Raw genomic sequence first — 25,638 nt, forward strand, 5'->3', positions numbered from 1 at the left:
ATCTGACATGAGTATTTTTCCTGTAAGTTATATCACAGCTTTTTTGTGTAAGTAATTCTAAACAGCACTTCAGCACTACACTTAGGGGCCATCTTAGACAGTTGAATCACTAAAAAGAAAGGTAAAAAATATAAGTGAGGAAGTAAATAGATTGTAAAAAATAGAGTTGTTTACAATATAAGGGATGAAACAAGAAGGCAGAACATTGTTTTTTATGGCCTAGTCTGGGAAGGTCCCCATCTGCCAACACAAGCTTTGCTACTTTGTTCATGCCTGTGAATGACCCTAAAGTGCCTCAAATATTGATTTGGGGGTTACAAATAAATTTTAGTGATTAGATGAAATTTTCAACATGGAATCCATGAGTAATGAGACTCAACAGTATTAAAGGACATGAGCCTTTTGAATGAAAGAGCACACTCAATGGCCAGCACAAAACCCCTCACCATGTTAAGCCACACACATAGACATAGAAAAAAACAGACTGTGTTCATGGATCAAAATAATTGATATTATTGAAAGGTTCACACTACTAAAAGTGATCTACAAATTCATTCCTATCCATATCAAAATTCTAAAAGCATTTTTACAGAAATAAAAAAAAATACTAAAATTTATACAGAACCACAAGACCCTAAATAGACAAGCAATTTTGAACAAAAAGAAGAAAGCTGGAGAAACAAAACCTACTGATTTTAAACAATACTACAAAGCTACAGTAATTAAAATAGTATAACACATAAAAAACAGACATACAGAATAATGGAACAGAATAAATAACCAAAAATAAACCGATACACATATAATCAGGTGATCTTCTACAAGGGTGCCAAGAATAAACAATGGGAAAGCAATAGTCTCATCAGTAAATGATATTGGGAAAACTGGATATCCATATGCAAAAGAATGAATTTAGTTTTTTATCTTACATCATACACAAAAATAAAATAAAGACAAGCATAAGACCTGATGCCATTAAACTCCCAGAAAAGAACCTGTGGGAAAATCTATTGACATAAGCTTTGGCAATTATGTCATTGATATGACACCAGATGACACAAGAAATAAAATTGAAATGGACCAGTGGGACTATATCAAACTGAAAAGCTTCTGAACAGCAAATAAAATAAACAAAACAAAAAGCAGCCTATGGGTGGGAAAAATATTTCCAAATCAACCATCTGATAGTTAGTACCCAAAATATATGAAAAACTTCTACAGCTTGTTCACAAAAATAATAATCTGATTTAAAAATCAGCAAGGGACCTGAATAGACATTTCTGCAAAGAAGACATACAAACATCCAACAGGTGCATGTAGAGGTATGTACCATCACTAATCATCAAGGAAATGCATATTAAAATCACAATAAGATATCACTTGTTAGGACAGGTATTATTATAAATGTAAGAGATAGTAAGTATTGGTGAGCGTGTGGAGAAAAGGAAATCTTTGTACACTGTTGGTGAAAATGTAAATTGGTGCAACCACCATGGACATAGTTGGAAGTTTCTCAAAAAATTAAAAATAGAACTACTATGAGATCTAGCAGTCCTACTTCTGGATATAAATTCAAAGGATTTGAAATCAGGATTTTGAAGATATATCTGTATATCCATGTTGATTTAAGCATTATTCACAATAGTCAAGGCATGAAATCAAACTAAATGTCCCTTGACAGATAAATGAACAATGAAAATGTGGTATATATATACAATGGGATATTTTCAGCCTTCAAAAAGAAATAAATCCTTCTCTATGCAACAACATGGATGAACCAATAGAACATTATGCTGAGTGAAATAAGCAAGTTACAGAAGGACAAATATTATATGATCCAACTTATATGAGGACTCTAAAATAGTCTAACTCTTTGATGCAGAGAAGGGACTAGTGGTTGCCAGGGACTATGGGGAGGGGGAAATGTGGAGGTATTAATAAAAAGGTATAAAGTTTCTGTTATGTAAGATGGGTAAGTCTTAGAGATTTACTGTACAGCATGATGGTTATAGTTGATAATATGGTATTGTATACTTAAAAATTGCTAAGGATAGATCTTGTGTTAAGTATTCTTATCAAAATAATATAATAACAATAATAAAGAGAGCAGGAGAAAACTTTTGGAGGTGATGAATATGTATGTTTACAGCATAAATTGTAGTGGTGATTTCATGGGTGTATACTTATCTCCAAACTCATTAAGTTATATATGTATCACACATATATATATGTACACTTTAGCCTATGTCAATCATACCTCAATAAATTGACTTTATGATCAATGGTTGTGAAATTTTAGAACATTACTGTAAGACATGATTCATAAAAGCTTCCAAATAGCAAAAAATATATTTTCTTCTAGAAGATTGTTTAAATAATTTTCTCCATACAGTAACTAGAAAGGACATATGAATGAACTTAAAAAAATCTTGCGTTGGAAACCTAAGAAAATAAGAAGGAATTAGCCCAACCTGGAACAAAGAGTTAGAATAAACCAATAAGAGAGAGATGACCAAATAGAAATATGGCAGTTTACGTAAAAAGAAATCCAAGTAGCCAATGAAATAAATTAAAAAGCTGTTCAATTTTATTTATAACCAGAGTTGCTCTTTGTTTATGAGGATGTGGAACAATGAGATATCTTATACATTTCTGTATAGTTGTGTAAATCTCTAGGCTGGTAAACACTTTGGCACTATCTAGCTAAATGGCAATAATATATAGGTTATGATCCAACTGCTTCACTCCTGGATGTAGATGACAGAGGAACTCACATACATGCATACCTAGATAGACACAGAAGAATGTTTGCAGAAGCATTTCATGACAAGCAAGACCGAGAATTAACACAAGTGACTATCAAATAATAATGAATGATTTATGGTACAGTCATTCAATGGAATACTGAGCAACAATGAAAACAAACAAATTACTAAATCAGAAATGATCACAACCTAAAACCACATAGTTTGAGACAATATGTATGCAATTCAAAAGCAGAAAACTAAATGATATCCTAAGGAAAAACAGAAAAATTATAAAACATGAAGAACATCAATGTGAATATTATATTTGTAACTATAGTAGTACCTCTAGGTGGCAAAAGAGGTTTATAATCAGAGTTCTGGTCTATATTTAGACATGGTTACAAAGATGTTGACTTTATGCATTTATTACTCTTTGTGATTTGTTTTAAATATTGTTTTATGTATATTACATTTTATAATTTAAAAAAAATTAATGAAAGTTCTTATAAAATGCAGCACTTACTCTTCTGAAAGAAAAAAAAAACTATTTAAAAAGCAAATGCAACTCTATGTAAAAACATAATTCAAGCTGTTCAACTGAATTATATTAAACGAACTTGACGTGTATAAATAAGTCTAAAATTTGGGTGGAAATGTTATAAAAGAACAATTTAAATGTTCAAAAGTGAGCAGAATAGAAATAATAATAAACTTTCAAACACAGTATTGGGAAGTGAGGGATAAAAAAAATTAGAAATAATTGTAACAATAATAATTTTCTCAACTTCCATGCCTCACACTCAGTAATTGATATATATAATATAAACATGGAATCCAAAAAGTAGCTTTTTCAATATTCTAAGGCTGCAGGCTTCTTAACTTTAGAAATGTTTTATTTCAGAAACTACCATTTTTTTGTGGAAACATATTCAGAAAACTAGTCACGTCAGTTATTTTCTTTAGTTTTACTTAAATAAAAGCTCATATTTTAAAAGTAGAAATAATACATATTTTATGATTATATTATAAACATAACTTCTACATTCACAAATGTGTGGAAAGAGGCCTATAATGCTCACTTTTAGGGGTACTAAATTATTTAATAATTGTTTTGTTGTGGTCTTTCCTCTCTGCCTCTTTGTATTTTTCAGTAGGGTCTAAAAATGAACTAATATTTAGTAAAGTTTGGCACCTACTTTGATAGCATGAAGTTTTCAGATTATATTTTAAGTAAAACATACAAATATACATGCTTATATATGTACATACACTATGTATGTTTTATTATGTTTTATATATAGGAAACTTTTAGCAGTAATGGCCCTTTTTAGGAGGATTTAAGAACAAATAATGGAAAAAATTAATAGATCATAAGAGTAATTGAAGAAAAGGCTTCAAATTAAAAAGACTACCAAAATAACTCATGCAACTTTGGAATCTACCATCTGATCTACTTAATTAATTTGTCTGTAACAAGAGGGTCAAGACTGTACATTGTAAACAATTGTTATAAATGTCTTGAATTCCATTAATTTATAATTTTTTTATTTTTTAAAAAACTATATAAAGAAATGTTAGAAAATTTGTATACAAAATATATACTTGATATAGCATATATTTGAATATACATGTATATGGAATATACATGTTTTTATACATAAAATATGTGTATTTGTATATGTATAATTTTAGAAGAAAATATTTAATAATTCAGCTAACATAAATATATATTTGGCTACTATAGAGTAACTTAGGCCATGGATTGAGGACAAAACCTTCTAGTCACGTAAAACAGAAAAGCAGAGAAAAGAGTGAGGATAAAAATTATAACTTAGATGAGAGACATGAACCAAAATCACAGCTGGATTCCAACTGCATTATCTCTCAGATATTCGTTTTTTGTGTGATGCCTTTTAATTCTTACATTGGACCACTTGGTTAGATAATTTTTGTTTTACAGGTATTTCTCTGATATATCCATTTCTTTGTTACAGTTAGTTCTCATTCCTTTTAAAGAATATTTATTTCATAATTTCTACAAGTTTTCTGGAGGAAGTTCCCTTGTTTTCTATTCACTTTTCATTAACGTGCTATTCTTGCTATATGAATTAAATATATTTAAAAACTTCTCTGAGGATGCTTCCCAGGGTTTTTCTCCAAATTCTTCTCTTTTCATTGGAAAAACCTGGCTGGGCATACTACTGGGTGGGCTTGCCTCTCAATGGGTTTTGCTTCTGTGTCAGTATTTAGGGAACTGGCCTCTGTGCAGTTTCCAGATTCCAGAAATTCGAGGCCTTTGCTGGGTCTTTGAATAGAAGCTTTCACCTACCCTGTTTTGCCTCAGAGGAAATTATTTCACCACTTAGATATTTTGCATTCTCAAATGTGGAGAAGTATGGGACTGAGGTCCACTTTTTCACACAATGCATCTCCATGTCTCATCCTACTGCCTTTAGTCCCTGGAAAGTCTGATCTTGAGGCATCTTGAGTTTCTGCTGCATCAACTTGCACCTTCTGGATTATATCCTCTGCCTCACAAGCTCAATGCTGTTTTTCTCAGACTGGCTTTGCTAACTATTAATACTATAATCCATTTTTTAACTAACTATTTTTTTGCTTTTTAAAAATGTATTTTCTTTCTACTGACGGTACTTTTCTCATACTCTCAGACTCTTCTTAATAAGAGGTTTCTACCTTTTTGGACTTTTTTATTTTATTTTTTTATTTTTTAATTTTTCTTGGCTCACTGCAACCTCCTCCTGGGTTCAATCAATATAACCTCCTCCTGGGTTCAATCAATATCCCTGCCTCAGTTTCCTGACTAGCTGGGATTATAGGCATGTGCCACCATGCCTAGCTAATTTTTTTTTTTTTGGTAGTAGAAACAGGGTTTCACCATGTTGGCCAGGATGGTCTTGATCTCTTGACCTTGTGATCTGCCCTTCTCAGCCTCCCAGAGTACTGGGAGTACAAGCTGAGCCACCATGCCTGGAGAAAAGCACATTTGTTCTCCCTTCCACTTTTTACTGACAGCTCCAAGATGGAGAAGTTCAATGTGCTCTGCAAGAAACTGAACATGGATAAGTCTCTGGAAGCTGGACACAGGTGGATAGTAAAGACTACCTCAAATACTTGAAATGTGTGTTCCAAGATTATATAAATCACCTGAGCTGGGGAAGAGGTAACTGACTTCCATTATACTTCAGCATATATGTTTGGAAAAGGTAGATAAAAGCTAGTAGAACAGTGGAGACTAGCTCCAACTTAGCAATTGTTTGACTCAACCCCTAGGAGCCTGAAAATACTTTTTAAAAAATATGGAGACATGATCTGAAATCCTAATCAGCTTTTTCTAATGAGATACAATATGTATTTTTGTGGAATGAAACCACAGATTTCTACTTGATGTTTTTATCTGACCAATAGTAAATTTGTTTTGTTAACAAAATCTACACATGGTGTAAACTCAGATGAGAAAGACCTCCAAACTGTTACAGTGCTCAAGAACATAAGTTAGTATTGGATGAAATGAGAATATAAATTATACCTTGTATCATCATTTTCCCCCCAAGAAAAATAGAATTAAAGCTTTTCTCTTTGTCAGCTTGTCATCTGGGTAATGGAAGAGGAGGCTGAGCCTGAATAAATATGATGGGGGGTACATTTATTCATATTTATAATGAGATGTGGTGATAAAAAAATTTACCCAGTTAATTAATATGTCAGTCAAAATAAGGGAGGGGAATTAGATAAAAGTAATAGCTTAAAAAATTTCTACAGCAGAAAAAGCCATTAACTATTATGCCTAAAAACAAAATGACCATTTGGTGCAACCTTTCTTATCTTGGTATGGCAGAAAAATAATGTAGTAGAAATAGCAAAACCTTAAGGTACATAAAAAGTATGTCTAGTGAACAATGGCTGATGTTGAGTTTCTGTTAGCCTCTTCACCAACTTAAGCTCCAAATCCACAGTCTATGCAATAAGGCAGCATTATGAGCATCAAATAGACTTTGTAAATCAAGCCTAACCCTTTAGAATTATTCATCTTTATTATAAGCAATTATACTTCTCTTCAAAATTACTTGCTTATTAACACTGGCCTGTGAAAATTATAATTCATATTATGAACATTGGTGCAGTGTGTTTATTCACCAGAGAGAAGAAAAGTGATTCATTGAGAACATTGGTGTGTACTTCTTTCTGTCTTTCTCCATATTTTTACCAGTGCAGAGTCTTTAAGGGAAAGGTAAAGAGAAATCTTGCGGGGCTACAATGGTTTGTTCAAAATCTTTTCAACCATGTGATGTGCCATTACGCTCTAGTGAACAAGATAGACACAAACCCTTTGCTCAAGTGCTTACATTTTGTTAGAGGGAGACAGACAATAAATAAGAAAATACATAGTTTTGAATTATACTGAGCACTAAGAAGAAAATAAATCGCAGTGATTATTTGGTAATGAAGGACCTTCTGCTTCAGTTAGAATGGTCAGGGAATGGCTGTGTCACCTTAACTACTCCAGTAGGAACTCTGAGGAGATGACATTTGATCTGAGGAAGATTGATAGAAAAGAAGCAGCCATAAACAGGACAGAGATTCTGAAGCAAGAAGGAGGATGGGATATCTGAGTCAAACAGAAAAGATGGAAGGTGGAAATATATTTTTCTTAAGTGCATATGCCTAGATAATTAATGGGTTATAACCAAGAAGAAATTTTTTAGACCCTTGTCAAAGAAGACAAATTTAGCCAATGATTTAGTAAAATTTACAATTTTAAGATACCACGTTTATTCTTCTCTAGAATGCATTGTTTTTATAAGATTTTTCTTGAAATGCCATGCTTTTGTTTCACTGCCACTCCTCATACTAATTTTCTTGCAGTACTGTTTTAGCGCTATTATAATTATCATCATTAAATGTAAAAGCCAGGTTAGGGTCTTACTGTGTTGTGGTCTGTAGCCATGGATGGTATCTTCTGTCTACATATCGTCTCTATTTTAAATACTCTTGAAATCATTTTGAAAATTAGAACAAAATCATATCACAGTGATAATTTCCTATATGGATATTCTAATTTTTCTTTTGTAGGTGATTTTGAATATATGAATAGTGTATAGGTATATGCTGGAATATACATATACATACATACATATATATATGTGTGTGTGTATATATATGTGTGTGTATATATATATATATTATATATATATATATATATATATATATATATATATATATTGCTCTAAGAAAATAGTGATCATTGCTTTTACTTTAAGTAAGTAATCTTTTCTGGCTTTAAATTTAATGCCCTCTGCTTCCAATAGACTCACAGCATTAGAACACACAAACATTTCTTGAGGTCAGAAGTAATGTTTTTTTCCTTTCTGTGTGAGATACAGGAAACCAAGAAGGAATATATTGGAAAAATTTTTGTGGAAGTCTAATGGGAGTAATTGGATGAATATATTCTTTTCATGTTACATTCCAAATGTTCTCTTCTGGTGTGGTCAGCATTAACCTTTTTCTCCTTTGTAGTTAAAAAGGTCTTAATTTTATACTCACTCATGTACATGCATAGCTCGCCCACAAAAGAATATTGATATTTAGCATGAAAGAATTGCACATTAAACTTGTAGATAGTTAAGTCTAAGCAGATGGTTGCCCACAGAATTTAGATCTTTGATTAATTTTTATTTTGATTTATTAATGGAGCATGTTCACAAAAAGCCAAAGTAGAGTAGATAGATTATTAGATGGGCTTGTACTACTGAGGTCATAAAAATCAGGAAATAAACATAACTGCCAAATTATTTATGAACTTCTTTTTAGCATAAAGATTGTTAAGGCTGTCTGTATATTTCCAGGTAGATTTGACAGCAAATGGAGTGAAGTAATTCAATTAGATAATGTGAAAACAGTTTCCCCCAATAAACAGTTTCCAGACTATCTGATATTGGAGTATAGGCAATGAGGATCCCTTACAGGCTGTTACTCTAGAGTATTGACCTATGGCAAAAACACGTGAGCATTAGAATTTAGGGGCAAATAAGGATAGAATAAAAGTTTATAAGCCCAAGGCTAAGGCTTATGTAGTTTCTACTTTCTGAAAAAGATAAGAGAAATTTAGAAAAAAAAAATCAGTGAAAAAACAAAGAGTTACTAGTTTTAAATATTTTTAAATCCTGGGATTAGGATGGTAGTATGGCCCAGTGGAGAAGATGAGTTAGGAGGTCAGTAAGGCAAGAAAAGGGAATTTTAACCTAGCAGTTTCTTTAACACTTTTTGCAAGCAAGGGCTGGAACTACTGTCTGAGTGCAGATGCTGCTGGGCCTGAGTGTAAACTATGAGGTTAAAGATATTTCCAGTAGAGGGAAAGCAGTAGTGTGGTAATTTTGACAAGAGAAAAGCTAGGAAAGAAAAGACTTGATGTTACATAAAGCTAGATCCTAACAAATAGGCCCATTTTTCCTGTTTTCCACATAGAAAATGTATCACTTTCTCTCCACCTCCTCTTTTTTTCAGAGTCAGGTCAGCAACTACATTCCTTTTTTTGGATTTACTGTCAACAAAAATACATTTAAAATACAACTTTGGAATCATTTGTTCTATTCATAAAATACGTTTTTCTCCCCTATAAATCTTCTCCTGTGTATAATTTATAATGTGTTTAAAATATTTTTTCAAATTTTGAAGAAAAAACCAATAACATGCTTTTGAAGAAGGTCAACAATGAATATAAAATATGACAAAGTCCATAGAGTGTTAAAAATTAAGTCAATTGCTGTGTACCAACTCAGCTACAGTAAAATAAAGCAGAAGGCAGATTTCTGAAGCCCCAAGTTCTAGGTCTTTACTCCTGTACAGCGTTTCTAGATCTACTCCAGGAAAGAAGGGAATGGGATGAACTCAGTCATAGAAGAATTTACCATTTGCTGAATAAACAGATATTTGCCCAGAATAAACATCAATGGCAGCCAAGCAGTCATGGCTATGTGTTATAGGTGAGCCCTAGAACTGTACTGGTCTGCAAGGCTTCACATGTGAGCCTGAACAGTGCCATGGTGGTGGCCATGGGAGTCTTTGTGTCACCTCTCATTTAACTCTAGGCAGCTGAATGTGAACAGAAACTCCTTCTGACCTGGGGAAGGAGAAAGTGAGGGAAATTTTGCCTGGTAACCCAGGGAATTATCCATTACCTTACTCAGGTCCACCAGGGGTGTGTATCTAGGAGTGTGAAAATTTCACAGCATTCCTAGGTTTAGGGTACCTGCTAGTGTGAAGTGATTGCAGTGAACATAGGCTTAGGTCACAACACAATTTCCTTTGAATTCCTGGGAAGCCCTCTTTAGAATAATGGGTACAAATAAGCCCAGACTGTAAAGACTGGAATAAATGTCTAACTCCTCTATGTCCAAACATCAACAAACATTCTCAATCACCATGAACATCCAGGAAAATGTGACCTCACAAAATGGTCTAAGTAGGTTACCAATGACCAATTCTGAAGTAATGTAGATATACGACCTTTCAGGCAGGGAATTCAAAATATCTATTTTGAGGAAACTCAATAAACTTCAGAGAAATTTAATAGTCATAGAAGTTATTAAAAAACAAGCAGAAATTCTGGAAGTGAAATATTTAATTGACCAACTGAAAAATGCATCAGAGTCTCTCAAAAGCAGAATTGATTAAGCAGAAGAAAAAATTAGTGAGCTAAAATACAGGCTACATGGAAATCTATAGTCAACTCATTTGCCAAGACCATACATTGAAGACAGGGCAGTTTATTTAATAAATGATGATGCATATGAATATGCAGAAGAATGAAACTAGACTGCCATCTTTGCCATATATAAAAGTTAAATTAAAATGGAATAGAAACTTACATCTAAGACTAGAAACCATGAAATGTAAAACTTGTGAAAACACTCCAGGACATTGTTCTGACCAAAAATTTCTCAAGCAATATTCCACAAGAACAGGCAACCAAAGCAAAAAATGGACAAATTGTATCACATGAAACAGTCAACAAAGTGAAGATACAACTCAAAGAATGGAAGAAAATATTTGCAAACTAGCTATCTTACAAGGGATTAATAACTGAATATACAAAGAGCTAAAACAACTAAATAGGAAAAAAATAGAAATAGTCCAATTAAAAATGGGACAAATATCTGTACAGACATTTCTCAAAATGAGGCATACAAATGGTAAACAGGTATACAAAAATATTCAACATCACTAATAATCAGAGAAATGACAGTTAAAACTGCAATGAGATATTATCTTACCCCAGTTAAAATGGCTTTTATCCAACAGACAGGTAATCACAAATGCTGGCAAGCATATGGAGAAAGGGGAACCTGTGTAAACAGTGGGTAAGAATGTAAATTAGTACAGCCACTATGGAGAACAGTATTGTTAAATAACTGAAAATATAAATTACCATATGCTATATAATCCACCAACTCCACTGCTGGGTATATATCCAAAAGAAAATCAACATACTGAAGAGATATGTGCACTCTGATGTTTACTAAAGCTTTGGTGACAATCCAAGATACAAAATAAACCCAAGCATTCATCAACAAATGAATGGATAGAAAAATGTGGTGTGAGTGTGTGTGTGTGTGTGTGTGTGTGTGTGTGTGTGTGTATACATATATACCACTTAATAGTATTTAGCCACAAAGTAGAATGAAATATACTGTCATTTATAAACAACATGGATAGAACTAGAAGACATTATGTTAAATTAAATAAGCCAGGCAAAAAGGACAAATAACACATGTCCTCGCTAATGTTTGGGGGTGAAAACACAATTCAATTTATGGAAGTACAGAGTGCAATAATGGTTAACCAGAAGCTGGGAAAGGTACTGAGGAGATGGGAATAAAGACAAGATGGCTAATGGATATGAAGACACAATTAAAAGAAATAAGATATAGCATTCGGTAGCATAATAGGGTAATTATAGTTAACAATAATTTATAGCATATTTTAAAATAGCCAAAAGTGAAATTAGAATTGGATTTTCAGTTTTAAACTTCAACAGGTGTATTTTAATTTTTAGAAATCCTTTGTTTTTCAAAGTTCGGAAGTTTTCCAAAGAAATAAACATAAGACTACCAGACACCTCAGCAATTCTACTCCTAAGTATATGCCCAAGAAATATAAAAACATGTATCTACAGAAATACTCATGCATGAGTGTTCATAGTGGCATTATTTTGAATAGCCCAAATCTGGAAACAAGAGTTTATCAAATGGTAGATGGATAGAAAAAAAAAAAAAGGTGATATATATATGATGGAATACTGTTCACCAATAAAAAGAAATAAACTGATGCATACTAAATAATTGATGAATCTCTTTTTTAGCCTCTGAATTCTTTTTTTAATTTAATTTTTATAAGTTGTTGAGGTACAGGTGGAATTTGGTTACATAAATAAATACTTTAGAGGTGATTTGTGAGATTTTGGTGCACCCATAACCCAAGCAGTATACACTACACCATATTTGTAGTTTTTTTTGTTCCGTGCCCCCCTCTCATTCTTCCCCCTAAGTCCCCAAACTCCACTGTACTACTCTTATGACTTCGCCTGTTCATAGTTTAGCTCCACCATATCAGTGGGAACATATGATACTTGGTTTTCCATTCCTGAGTTACTTAACTTAGAATAATAGTCTCCAATCTCATGTAGGTCTGTGCAAATATTGTCAATTCATTCCTTTTTATAACTGAGTAGTATTTCATCAGATATGTATACCACAGTTTTTTTTATCCACTCATTGATTAATAGACATTTGGGCTGGCTTCACGATTTTGCAATTGTGACTTGTACTGCTATAAACTTTCATGTACCAGTATCTTTTTGTATAATAACTTCTTTTCCTCTGGGTAGATATCCAGTAATGGAATTGCTGGATCAAATGGTAGTTCTACTTTTAGTTCATTAAGGAATCTCCACATTTTTCCCCACAGTGGCAGTACTAGTTTACATTCCCACCAGCAGCGTACAAGTGTTCTGTGATCACCACATCCAGGCCAATATCTACTGTTTTTTTTTTTTTTTTTTTTTTTTTTTTTTTTTTTTTTTTGCTGTTTTTGTTATAGCCATTCTTGCAAGAATAAGATAGTATGGCATTGTGGTTTTTATTTGCATTTCTCTGATCATTAGTGATGTTGAGCATTTTTTTTTCTTCTTTTTTTTATTGCATTTTATGTTTTGGGGTACATGTGATGAACATGCAAGATTGTTGCATAGGTACACACATGGCAGTGTGCTTTGCTTCCTTCCGTCCCCTCACCTGTATCTGTCATTTCTCCCCGTGCTATCTCTTCCCACCTCCCCACCCCCCCGCCCCTCCCCCATTTCCCCCCAACGGATCCCAGTGTGTAGTGCTCCCCTCCCTGTGTCCATGTGTTCTCATTGTTCAACACCCGCCTATGAGCGAGAATATACGGTGTTTGATTTTCTGCTCTTGTGTCAGTTTGCTGAGAATAATGGTTTCCAGGTTCATCCATGTCCCTACAGAGGACGTGAACTCATCGTTTTTGATGGCTCCATAATATTCCATGGTGTATATGTACCACATTTTCCCTATCCAGTCTATCATCGTTGGGCATTTGGGTTGGTTCCAGGTCTTTGCTATTGTAAACAGTGCTGCAATGAACATTCGTGTGCATGTGTCCTTGTAGTAGAATGATTTATAATCCTTTGGATATATACCCAGTAATGGGATTGCTGGGTCAAATGGGATTTCTATTTTTAGGTCCTTGAGGAATCGCCACACTGTCTTCCACAATGGTTGAATTAATTTACATTCCCACCAACAGTGTAAAAGTGTTCCTATTTCTCCACATCCTCTCCAGCATCTGTTGTTTCCCAATTTTTTAATGATCGCCATTCTAACTGGTGTGAGATGGTATCTCAATGAGGTTTTGATTTGCATTTCTCTGATGACCAGTGATGATGAGCATTTTTTCATATGTTTGTTGGCCTCCCATATGTCTTCTTTTGTAAAGTATCTGTTCATATCCTTTGCCCATTTTTTTTTTTCTGATTTTTTTTTTATTATTGCATTTTAGGTTTTGGGGTACATGTGATGAACATGCAAGATTGTTGCATAGGTACACACATGGCAGTGTGCTTTGCTTTGTTTTTTTCTTGTACATCTGCTTTAGTTCTTTGTAAATTCTGGATATCAGCCCCTTGTCAGATGGGTAGACTGCAAAAATTTTTTCCCATTCTGTTGGTTGCCGATTCACTCTGCTGACTGTTTCTTTTGCCGTGCAGAAGCTGTGGAGTTTGATTAGGTCCCATTTGTCTATTTTGGCTTTTGTTGCCATTGCTTTTGGCGTTTTGGTCATGAAGTCCTTGCCTACACCTATGTCCTGAATGGTTTTGCCTAGATTTTCTTCTAAGGTTTTTATGGTATTAGGTCTGATGTTTAAGTCTTTAATCCATATGGAGTTACTTTTGGTGTAAGGTGTCAGGAAGGGGTCCTGTTTCTGCTTTCTGCACATGGCTAGCCAGTTTTCCCAACACCATTTATTAAACAGGGAATCATTTTCCCATTGCTTGTTTTTGTCAGGTTTGTCGAAGATCAGATGGTTGTGGGTATGTTGTATTTCCTGTGAGGCCTCTGTTCTGTTCCATTTGGTCTATATCTCTGTTTTGGTACCAGTACCATGCTGTTTTGATTACTGTAGCCTTGTAGTATAGTTTGAAGTCCGGTAGTGTGATGCCTCCTGCTTTGTTCTTTTTGCTTAGAATTGACTTGGCTATGCGGGCTCTCTTTTGGTTCCATATGAAGTTTAAGGTGTTTTTTTCCAGTTCTGTGAAGAAGGTCATTGGTAGCTTGATGGGAATAGCGTTGAATCTGTAAATTACTTTGGGCAGTATGGCCATTTTCACGAAGTTGATTCTTCCTAACCATGAACATGGAATGTTTCTCCATCTGTTTGTATCCTCTCTTATTTCGTTGAGCAATGGCTTGTAGTTCTCCTTGAAGAGGTCCTTTACGTTCCTTGTTAGTTGTATTCCTAGGTACTTTATTCTCTTTGTAGCAATTGTGAATGGCAGTTCGTTCTTGATTTGGCTCTCTTGAAGTCTATTACTGGTGTATAGGAATGCTTGTGATTTTTGCACGTTGATTTTGTATCCTGAGACTTTGCTGAAGTTGTTTATCAGTTTCAGGAGATTTTGGGCTGAGATGATGGGGTCTTCCAGATATACAATCATGTCATCTGCAAATAGAGACAATTTGATTTCCTCCTTTCCAATTTGGATACCCTTTATTTCTTTTTCTTGCCTGATTGCTCTGGCTAGAACTTCCAGTACTATATTGAATAGGAGTGGTGAGAGAGCGCATCCTTGTCTAGTGCCAGATTTCAAAGGGAATGCTTCCAGTTTTTGCCCATTCAGTATGATATTGGCTGTTGGTTTGTCGTAAATAGCTTTTATTGTTTTGAGATACGTTCCATCATTACCTAGTTTATTGAGGGTTTTTAGCATAAAGCGTTGTTGAATTTTGTCAAAAGCCTTCTCTGCATCAATCGAGATAATCATGTGGTTTTTGTCTTTTGTTCTGTTTATGTGGTGGATTACGTTTATGGACTTGCGTATGTTGAACCAGCCTTGCATCCCCGGGATGAATCCTACTTGATCATGGTGGATGAGCTTTTTGATATGCTGTTGCAATAGGTTTGCCAGTATTTTATTGAAGATTTTTGTATCTATGTTCATCATGGATATTGGCCTGAAATTTTCTTTTCTTGTTGAGTCTCTGCCGGGTTTTGGTATCAGTATGATGTTTGTCTCATAAAATGATTTGGGAAGGATTCCCTCTTTTTAGATTGTCTGGAATAGTTTCAGAAGGAATGGTATCAGCTCCTCCTTGTATGTCTGGTAGAATTCAGCTGTGAACCCATCTGGACCTGGGCTTTTTTTGGGTGGTAGGCTCTTTATTGCTGCCTCGACTTCAGACCATGTTATTGGTCTATTCAGGGTTTCGGCTTCTTCCAGGTTTAGGCTTGGGAGGTTGCAGGTGTCCAGGAATTTATCCATTTCTTCCAGGTTTACTAGTTTTTGTGCATAGAGTTGTTTGTAATAATCTCTGATGATGGTTTGGATTTCTGTGAATCTGTGGTGATATCCCCTTTATCGTTTTTTATTGCATCAATTTGGTTATTCTCTCTTTTCCTTTTTATTAATCTGGCTAGTGGTCTGTCTATTTTGTTGATCTTTTCAAAAAACCAGCTCCTGGATTTATTGATTTTTTGAAGAGTTTTTGTGTCTCTATTTCCTTCAGTTCTGCTCTGATCTTAGTTATTTCCTGTCTTCTGCTAGGTTTTGAGTTTTTTTGATCTTGCTCCTCGAGCTCTTTCAATTTTGATGATAGGGTGTCAATTTTAGATCTCTCCTTTCTTCTCATGTGGGCACTCATTGCTATATATTTTCCTCTAGAGACTGCTTTAAATGTGTGCCAGAGATTCTGGTATGTTGTGTCTTCGTTCTCATTGGTTTCGAAGAACATCTTTATTTCTGCCTTCATTTCATTGTTTATCCAGTCAACATTCAAGAGCAAGTTGTTCAGTTTCCATGAAGCTGTGCGGTTCTGAGTTAGTTTCTGCATTCTGAGTTCTAACTCGATTGCACTGTGGTCTGAGAGACTGTTTGTTATGATTTCTGTTCTTTTGCATTTGCTGAGGAGTGATTTATTGCCAATTATGTGGTCAATTTTAGAGTAGGTGTGATGTGGTGCTGAGAAGAATGTATATTCTGTGGATTTGGGGTGGAGAGTTCTGTAAATGTCTATTAGGTTTGCTTGTTCCAGGTCTGTATTCAGGTCCTGGATATCCTTGTTGATTTTCTGTCTGGTTGATCTGTCTAATATTGACAATGGGGTGTTAAAGTCTCCCACTATTATTGTGTGGGAGTCTAAGTCTCTTTGTAAGTCATTAAGAACTTGCCTTATGTATCTGGGTGCTCCTGTATTTGGTGCGTATATATTTAGGATCGTTAGCTCTTCTTGTTGCAGTGATCCTTTTACCATTATGTAATGTCCTTCTTTGTCTCTTTTGATCTTTGTTGCTTTAAAGTCTATTTTATCAGAGATGAGAATTGCTACTCCTGCCTTTTTTTGCTCTCCATTTGCTTGGTAGATCTTCCTCCATCCCTTTATTTTGAGCCTTTGTGTATCCTTGCATGTAAGATGGGTTTCCTGGATACAGCACACTGATGGGTTTTGGCTTTTTATCCAATTTGCCAGTCTGTGTCTTTTGATTGGGGCATTTAGTCCATTGACATTTAGGGATAGTATTGTTATGTGTGAATTTGATGCTGTCATTTTGATGCTACCTGGCTGTTTTGTTGGTTAGTTGATGCAGATTCTTGATTGTGTTGATGCTTTTTTACCATTTGGTGTGTTTTTGGAGTGGCTAGTACTGGTTGTTCCTTTACATGTGTAGAGCCTCTTTCAGGAGTTCTTGTAGAGCAGGTTTGGTGGTGATGATTTTATTTTTCCTTCACTTATGAAGCTGAGTTTGGCTGGATAGGAGATTCTGGGTTGAAAGTTCTTTTCTTTTAGGATGTTGAATATTGGCCCCCAATCTCTTCTGGCTTGTAGGGTTTCTGCTGAGAGATCTGCTGTGAGTCTAATGGGCTTCCCTTTGTGGGTAACCCGACCTTTCTCTCTGGCTGCCCTTAGCATTTTCTCTTTCATTTCAACCCTGGTGAATCTGACGATTATGTGCCTTGGGGTTGCTCTTTTTGAGGAATATCTTTGTGGTGTTCTCTGTATTTCCTGTATTTGAATATTGGTCTGCCTTGCTAGGTTGGGGAAGTTTTCCTGGATAATATCCTGAAGAGTGTTTTCCAGCTTGGATTCATTCTCTTCATCACATTCAGGTACACCTATCAGACGTAGATTAGGTCTTTTCACATAGTCCCACATTTCTTGAAGATTTTGTTCATTCCTTTTTGTGCTTTTTTCTCTGTTCTTGCCTTCTCTTTTTATTTCATTGAGTTGATCTTCGACCTCTGATATCCTTTCTTCTGCTTGGTCAATTCGGCTGTTGAAGCTTGTGCATGCTTCACGAAGTTCTCGTGTTGCGTTTTTCAGCTCCATCAATTCATTTATACTCCTCTCTATGCTGTCCATTCTCGTCAGCAGTTCGTCCAATCTTTTTTCAAGGTTCCTATTTTCTTTGCGATGGGTTAGAACATGTTCTTTTAGCTCAGTGTAGTTTCTTACTACCCACCTTCTGAAGTCTGATTCTGTCATTTCATCACCCTCCTTCTCCATCCAGTCTGGTTCCCTTGCTAGTGAGGAGTTGTGATCCCTTTTAGGAGGAGAGGTGTTCTGGTTTCGGGAGTTTTCATCCTTTTTACGCTGGGTTCTTCCCATTTTTGTGGGTTTATCCACCTGTTGTCTGTCTCTGTCCCAGGGAGTTGGAGCTTTATGAGTTTCCCTTGCACTACTGCCTTTTTTGATTTTTCTTTCAGGTCGGACTGGCCCAGCTAGCAGCACGCCTAGCCACTGCCTGCCCGCAGGGGCTTTGCTGAGCTGCTGTGGGCTCCGCCCAGCTGCCCTGAGCTCTTCCCTGTAGTCCTTTTTATAAGGGCGTAGTTAGAACTGTCTCGGCAATGGTGGCCCCGCCTCTGTTATGGTGGACTCTCTCTGTTGTGGTGGACTCTCTCTGTTGTGGCAGGTTGCCTCGGCAACGGCAGCCTGCCTCCGTAGTGGTGGAGAGTCTCAGTAATGGCGGAAACCCCTCCCCCACGGAGCCGGACCGTCCCGGTTCAGCTGTGCTTGGTTTGAAGGGCTCAACCCAGCGGGTTTCCAATTACTATTTTTGTTTTCGTTGTTGTTGGGGGTGGAGAGGTGGTACCAACCGAGCCTGATCACCTGGCTCCCTGACTCAGAGTCTTTTCTTTTAAGTTGAACGACCCCGCGACCCCGCGTTCTGGTCACTTGTTGAAAAGGCGCCGGGATCTCCCGTGCTGCGACTCACTGAGTCGGCTCGAACTGCGGCGCCGGCTCCTGGCGGATTTTTTGCCTAGGAATCTCCTGGCCTGACTCGCTGTTTCAGATGAATGGGCTATTCTGCGGTCTCAGGGCTCTGCTCGCCAGCTAAGAGGGCTCCCAAACCATTGGCTTTTGTACGGAGAACGGCAGCAACAGGGAGTGGTCACAGCAGCCGCGCGGGCGGAATCAGCCCCGCGGGGGCCAAAACAGCCGCACCAGCTGGGACTGCGACGCTGGCGACCCCTCTGCCTGGGTATCTCCTGGTCTGTGGGCAATAAGAGTTCGTCTGGAAATGCGGCGTCCACTCACCCTCTGCACTTTCACTGGGAGCTAAGTCCTGAGCTATTCTTAGGCGGCCATCTTCCCAGCATTCCCCGAGCATTTTTTATATGTTTGTCAGCCATTTGTATATCGTAATTTGAGAATTGTCTATTTATGTCCTTAACCTACTTTTTGATGGGATTGTTTGCTTTTTTCTTACTGATTTGAGTTCATTGTAGATTCTCGACAAAGGATCCTATATATCCTGTGTCAGATGTAGAGATTGTGAAGATTTGCTCCCACTCTGTGGGTTGTCTGTGTACTCAGCTGACTTTTCCTTTTACCTGTTTAGTTTAATTAAGTTCCAACTATTTTTTTTTTTTTTATTGCATTTGCTTTAGGTTCTTGGTCATGACATAATTGCTTAAGCCAGCATCTAGAAAGTTTTTCTAATGTGATCTTCTAGAATTTTTATAGTTTCAGTTCTTAGATTTATGTCCTTAATAGATCTTGAGTCGATTTTTGTGTAATGTGAGAGACAAGGATCCAGTTTTATTATCCAACATGTGGCTAGCCAATCATCCCAGCACCATTTGTTGAAAAGAGTTCTCCCGCGACCACCCAGTTTATGTTTTTGTTTCCTTTGTTGAAGATCAGTTGGCTGCAAATATTAGAATTTATTTCTATTCTGTTTCATTGGTCTATGTTTCTATATTTATACCAGTACCATGCTGTTTTAGTGACTATGGTCTTATAATATTGTTTAAAATAAGGCAGTGTGGTGCTCCGGATTTGTTCTTTTTGCTTAGTGTTGCTTTGGCTATGTCAGCTCTGTTTTGGTTCCAAATTAATTTTAGAATTGTTTTTTTCTAACTCTATGAGAAATGATGGTGGTATTTTGATGGTGATTGCATTTAAATTGTAGATTGCTTTTGGCAGTATGGTCATTTTCACAATATTGATTCTACCCATCCATGAGTATGGGATGTGTTTCCATTTTTTGTGTGTCATTTATGATTTCTTTCAGCAGTGTTTTGTAGTTTTCCTTGTAGAAATTTTTTGACTTCTTGGTTCGGTATATTCATAAGATTTTTTATTTTTTTTTGCAGAAAAAAGGGGTTGAATTCTTGATTTGATCCTCTACTTGGTCACTGTTTGTATATAGAAGAGCTACTAATTCGTGTACATTAATCCTATATCTGGAAACTTTGCTGAATTCTTTGATCAGTTCTAGGAGATTTCTATAGGAGTCTTTAGAGTTTTCAAGGTAAATAATCATATAGTCAGCAAATAGCAACAGTTTGACTTTCTCTTTACCAGTTTGGATGTCCTTAATTTCTTTCTCTTGTCTAATTGTTCTGGCTAGGACTTCAAGTACTGTGTTGAAGAGGAGTAGTGAGAGTAGGAATCCTTGACTTGTTCCAGTTCTCAGGGAAATTGCTTTCAACTTTTCTCCATTCAGTATTATGCTAGTTGTGGGTTTATCATAGACGGCTTTTATTACATCAAGGTATGTCCCTTTTTGCTGAGAGTTTTAATTTTAAAGGGATGTTGAATTTTGTCACATGCTTTTCTGCATCTATTGAGATGATCATGTGATTTTTGTTTTTAATTCTGTTTATGTGGTGTATTAAATTTATTGATTTGCATATTTTAAACCATCCCTGCATCCCTGTTATAAAACCTACTTAATCATGGTGGATTTTTTTGATATGTTGTTGGGTTCAATTAGCTAGTATTTTATTAAAGATTTTAGCATATATTTTCATCAAGGATATTGGTCTGTAGTTTCCTTTTTTGGTTATGTGCTTTCCTGATTTTGGTATTATGGTGATGCTGGCTTCACAGAATGAATTAGGGAGGGTTATTTCTTTCTCTATATTGTTGAATAGTATCAAAAAGATTGGTACCAATTATTCTTTGAATATCTGGTAGAATTCTTCCTCCTCTTCTGTCTTCTTCTTCTTCTTCTTCTTCTTCTTCTTCCTCTTCCTCTTCCTCCTCCTCCTCCCCCCTCCCCCTCCTCCTCCTCCTCTTCCTCCTCCTCCTCCTCCTCCTCGTCTTCTTCATCTTCTTTGTCTCCTTTGTCTTCTTCTTTTTTGTAGAGATGGCGTCTCATTACATTGTTCAGGCTGGTCTAAAAACCCCGGCCACAAGCAATCCTCCTACCTCGGCCTCTCAGTGTTGGGATTACAGGCATCAGCTACCATGACCGACCCACATTTATTTTTAAGGAGGAAATGTTTACATACAGATGTTGAGTATAAACTTGATGAGTTTTTTATGGTTTGCCTATAAAATAAACTCATTTTAGGTAGAAAATCATAACTTTCACAAACTCATAGTCATGTAGCCAGAATATCTGGTAGAATTCTACCATGAATCCTTCTGGTCCTGGACTTTTTCTTGTCAGTAATTTTTTAATTGCCATTTACATCTCCCTATTATTTATTGGTCTGTTTAGAGTGTGGAGGATTGGTTGGGGTGTTGGCAAAAATATAAACATTATAGAATAATTGCAAACCCTCTTGGAAGGCCAGGAGGTTTTTGTAGATGCTTCAGGAAAGAATGGGCGAAAGGGAGATAGTTTTTTTTTTTTTAATCTTGAGGCTTGAAGCATAGGGCAGTTAATGGGAATGCAAAAGAGTTTATTTAAATGGCTTGTTGTCCTAAGATCAACCTTTGCCCATCTGTACATGATTGCCTCCTACTTGGGGGTTGGCAGAAGTTAATTAACCCCTAGTCGTGTTTACTTTAGGTCTCAGAACCTGGCCTTTAATCGTTATCTGTGTGTTTACACAGATCCTCTGTCATTAAATCTATACTGAATAAATGTCCTGAGTGCCAGCTTGTCAGGGCCTATGGCTGTTATCTCTCTCAGCAGTGTCTGTAAATGGCCATGGATCCCCAGCCCACTCTTTCACTGGAGATTTGTATATGAGTCAATTTGTTCATCTGTCACTAGGTCATGGTCTGTGAGTTGGTTCCCAAGACAGGGTATCTAATTCTTCCTAATTTAAGCTAGGAGAGTTACATTTTTCCAAAGATTGATCTATCTCTTCTAGGTTTTCTAGTTTATGCACATAAAGGTATTCATAGTAGCCTTGAATTATCTTTTGTATTTCAGTAGTGTCAATTATAATACCTCCTCTTTCATTTCTTAATGAGTTTATCTGGATTTTGTTTCTTCTTTTCTTTGTTGATCTTGCTAATGGACAATCAGTCTTATTTATCTTTTCTTAAAAAAAAAACAGCTTTTTGTTTCATTTATTTTTTGTATTATTTTTGTTTCAATTTCATTTAGTTCTGCTCTAATCTTGGTTATTTCCTATCTTCTCCTGGGATTGGGGTTTGGTTTATTCTTCTTTCTCTAGTCACTTGAGGTGTGACCTTAAAATGACAGTTTGCGCTCTTTCAGTCTTTTTGATGTAGGCATTAGGGCTATGAACTTTCCTCTTAGCACTGTCTGTGCTGTATCCCAGAGGTTTTGTTAAGTTGTGTCATTATTGTCATTCAGTTGAAAGGTTTTTAAAATTTCTACCTTGATTCGTTTTGGGCTCAATACTCATTCAGGAACAGGTTATTTAATTTCCATGTATTTGCATTGTTTTGAAGGTTCCTTTTGGAGTTATTTCTAGTTTTATTCCACTGTGGTCTGAGAGAGTGCTTGATATAATTTGTTTTCTTAAATTTATTGAGGATCATTTCATGGCCTATTATATGGTCTATTTTGGAGAAATTTCCATGAGCTGTTGAATAAAATATGTATTCTGTGGTTGTTTAATAAAACATCCTGTATGTATCTGTTAAGTCCATTTGTTTCAAGGTATAATTTAATTCATTGTTTCTGTGTTGACTGTCTTGATGACCTGTATAGTGTTTTTAGTGGAGTATTGAAGTTCCCCAGTATTATTATGTTGCTGTCTATCTCATTTCTTATGTCTGTTAGTAATCGTTTTACAAATTTGGGAGCTCCAAATTTATGTAAGTATATATATTTAGGATTGTGATATTTTCCTGCTGGATGTTGTCTTTTACCATTATATAATCTCCTTCTTTGTCTCTTTTAAATGATGTTGTTTTAAAGTTTATTTTTTCTGATATAAGAATAATTCCCCCTGCTTACTTTTGTTGTCTATTTGCATAAAATTCCTTTGTTCCATTCCTTTAATTTAAGTCCATGTGAGTGCTTATGTGTTTGGTGAGTCTCCTAAAGGCAGAAGATAGTTGGTTGGTGAGTTATTATCCATTCTGCAGTTCTATATCTTTTAAGTGGAGCATTTAGGACATTTACATTCAATGTTAATATTGAGATGCAAAGTACTGTTGCATTAATCATGCTATGTATTGCCTGTGTGCTTTTGTTTGTTTTTGTTTTTGCTTTTTAATTTTTATCTTTGTTTTATAGATCCTGTGTTATTTATGCTTTAAAAAAAGGTTGTGTTTTGATGTGTCTCCAGGATTTGTTTCAAGAGTTAGAGCTCCTTTTAGCAGTTCTTGTAGTGGTGGCTTGGTAGTGGCAAATTCTCTCAGCATCTGTTTGTCTGACAAAGACTGTATCTTTCCATCATTAATGATGCTTAGTTTTGCTGGATACAAAATCCTTGGCTGGTAATTGTTTCATTTGAGGAGGCTGAAGATAGGGCTCCAATTCCTTCACTTGTAGTGTTTCTGCTGAGAAATCTGCTGTTAATCTGATAGGTTTTTCTTTATAGGTTACCTGATGCTTCTGTCTCACAGCTCTTAAGATTCTTTGTCTTAAGTTTGGCTAAGTTGACGACAATGTGCCTAGGCAATGAGCTTTTTGTCATTCATTTCCCACTTGTTCTTTGTGCTTTTGTGTTTGGATGTATAGGTCTCTAGCAGGAAGTTTTCCTTGATTGTTTCCCAAAATATGGTTTCCAAGCTTTTAAAATTCTCTTCTTCCGCAGGAACACCAATTATTCTTAGGTTTGATTGTTTAACATAATCTCAGACTTCTTGGAAACTTTGTTTCTCTTTTCTTATTTTTTTCTTTGTCTTTGTTGGATTAAGTTAATTCAAAGACCTTGTCTTCAGGCTTTGAATTTCTTTCTTCTACTTGTTTTGTTCTATTGCTGAGACTTTCTAGAGCATTTTGCATTTCTACAGGTGTATCCAATATTTCCTGAATTTTGTATTGTTTTTTCTTTAAGCTATCTATTTCCTTGAGTATTTAGATTTCCTTGCATTGAGGTTCACCTTTCTCTGGTGCCTTTCTGATTAGCTTAATGACTAACCTCCTGAATTCCGTTTCAGGCATATCAGGTATTTTTTCTAGGTTTAGGTCCATTGCTGGTGAACTAGTGTGATTTTTCAGAGGGTGTTAAAGAACCTTGTGTCATGTTATCAGATTTGGTTTTCTGGTTCCTTCTCATTTGGTTAGGCTCTATCAGAGCAAAGGTCTAGGGCTGAAGGCTGTTTTTCATAATCTTTTGTCCCATGGGGTGTTCCCTTTATGTAGTACTCTCCCCTGTTTCCTATGGATGTGGGTTTCTGTAAGCCAAACTGCAGTAATTTTTGTCTCTCTTCTGGGTCTAGCCACCCAGCAAATCTACCAGGCTTTGGACTGGTACTAGGGGTTGTATTCAGAGTCCTGTGAAGTAAACTGTCTCTGGGTTTCTCAGCTGTGGATACCAGCACCTGTTCCAGTTGAGGTGGCAGGGTGTGAAAGCATCAACTGTGGTAGTATGGAGAGAAACTGGCACTGGACAGGGCCCTAGAACTCTCAAGATTATATGCCCTTTGTCTTCAGCTACCAGGGTGGGTAGGGAAGGACCATCAGGTGAGGGCAGGGCTTAGGTGTGTCTGAGTTCAAACTCCTTGGTTGGGTCTTGCTGCTGCTGCACTGGGGGTGGATAGGGATGAGGATCCCAGCTCAATGGAGTTGTGTATCTGGGAGGATTATGGCTGCCTCTGCTGGGTAATGCAAGTTGTCAGGGAAGTGGGGGAAAGCTGGCAGTCATGGCCTCACTGAGTTCCTATGCAAACTGAAGGGCTGGTCTCACTCATACTGTGTCCCACAATGGCCCCAAGTCTGTTTCCAGGTGGTGGGCTAGCCAGATTTGGGAACTTGCCCCAGGATACCCACCTCCCAGTTGCTAAAGAAAAGGGCTTGGTTCTTCTCCCTACTTGTGAAGTCTGTACAATGGATATGCATCCTTCTCTGAGTTCTGGCCAGGAAACTTCCCACCCCATTCAAATTATTACAGAGTTGAGCTGGAGATTTTCTTCTCCATGTGTTATTTTTTTCCCTCCCACTCCTCTGGCCTCCCTCCTTGGATCCCTGTGGTACCAGAAAGGAATGGCCTGCCTGGGAACCCAGCAAGCTCCGCAGGCCTTTCTGCTGTTTCATCTACCCATGTACTTTGCTTGACTCTCTAAATTGACTAGGCTCCAAGTAAGATCATAAACTTCACCCACAAACAGACCTGCAATTTCTCCAGTGGGAGGTGTATGGGAGAGGAGGCTCTCCTTTTCCCGCTTCTACAGTTGGGGCACTCGCAGTATTTGAGGTGTCTCCTAGGTCCTGTGGGAGCAGTCTGCTTCCTTCAGAGAGTCTTTGGGTCCTTGGG

The sequence above is a fragment of the Saimiri boliviensis genome, chromosome 12 (assembly GCF_048565385.1).
Source record: "Saimiri boliviensis isolate mSaiBol1 chromosome 12, mSaiBol1.pri, whole genome shotgun sequence".
Taxonomy (NCBI): Eukaryota; Metazoa; Chordata; class Mammalia; order Primates; family Cebidae; genus Saimiri; species Saimiri boliviensis.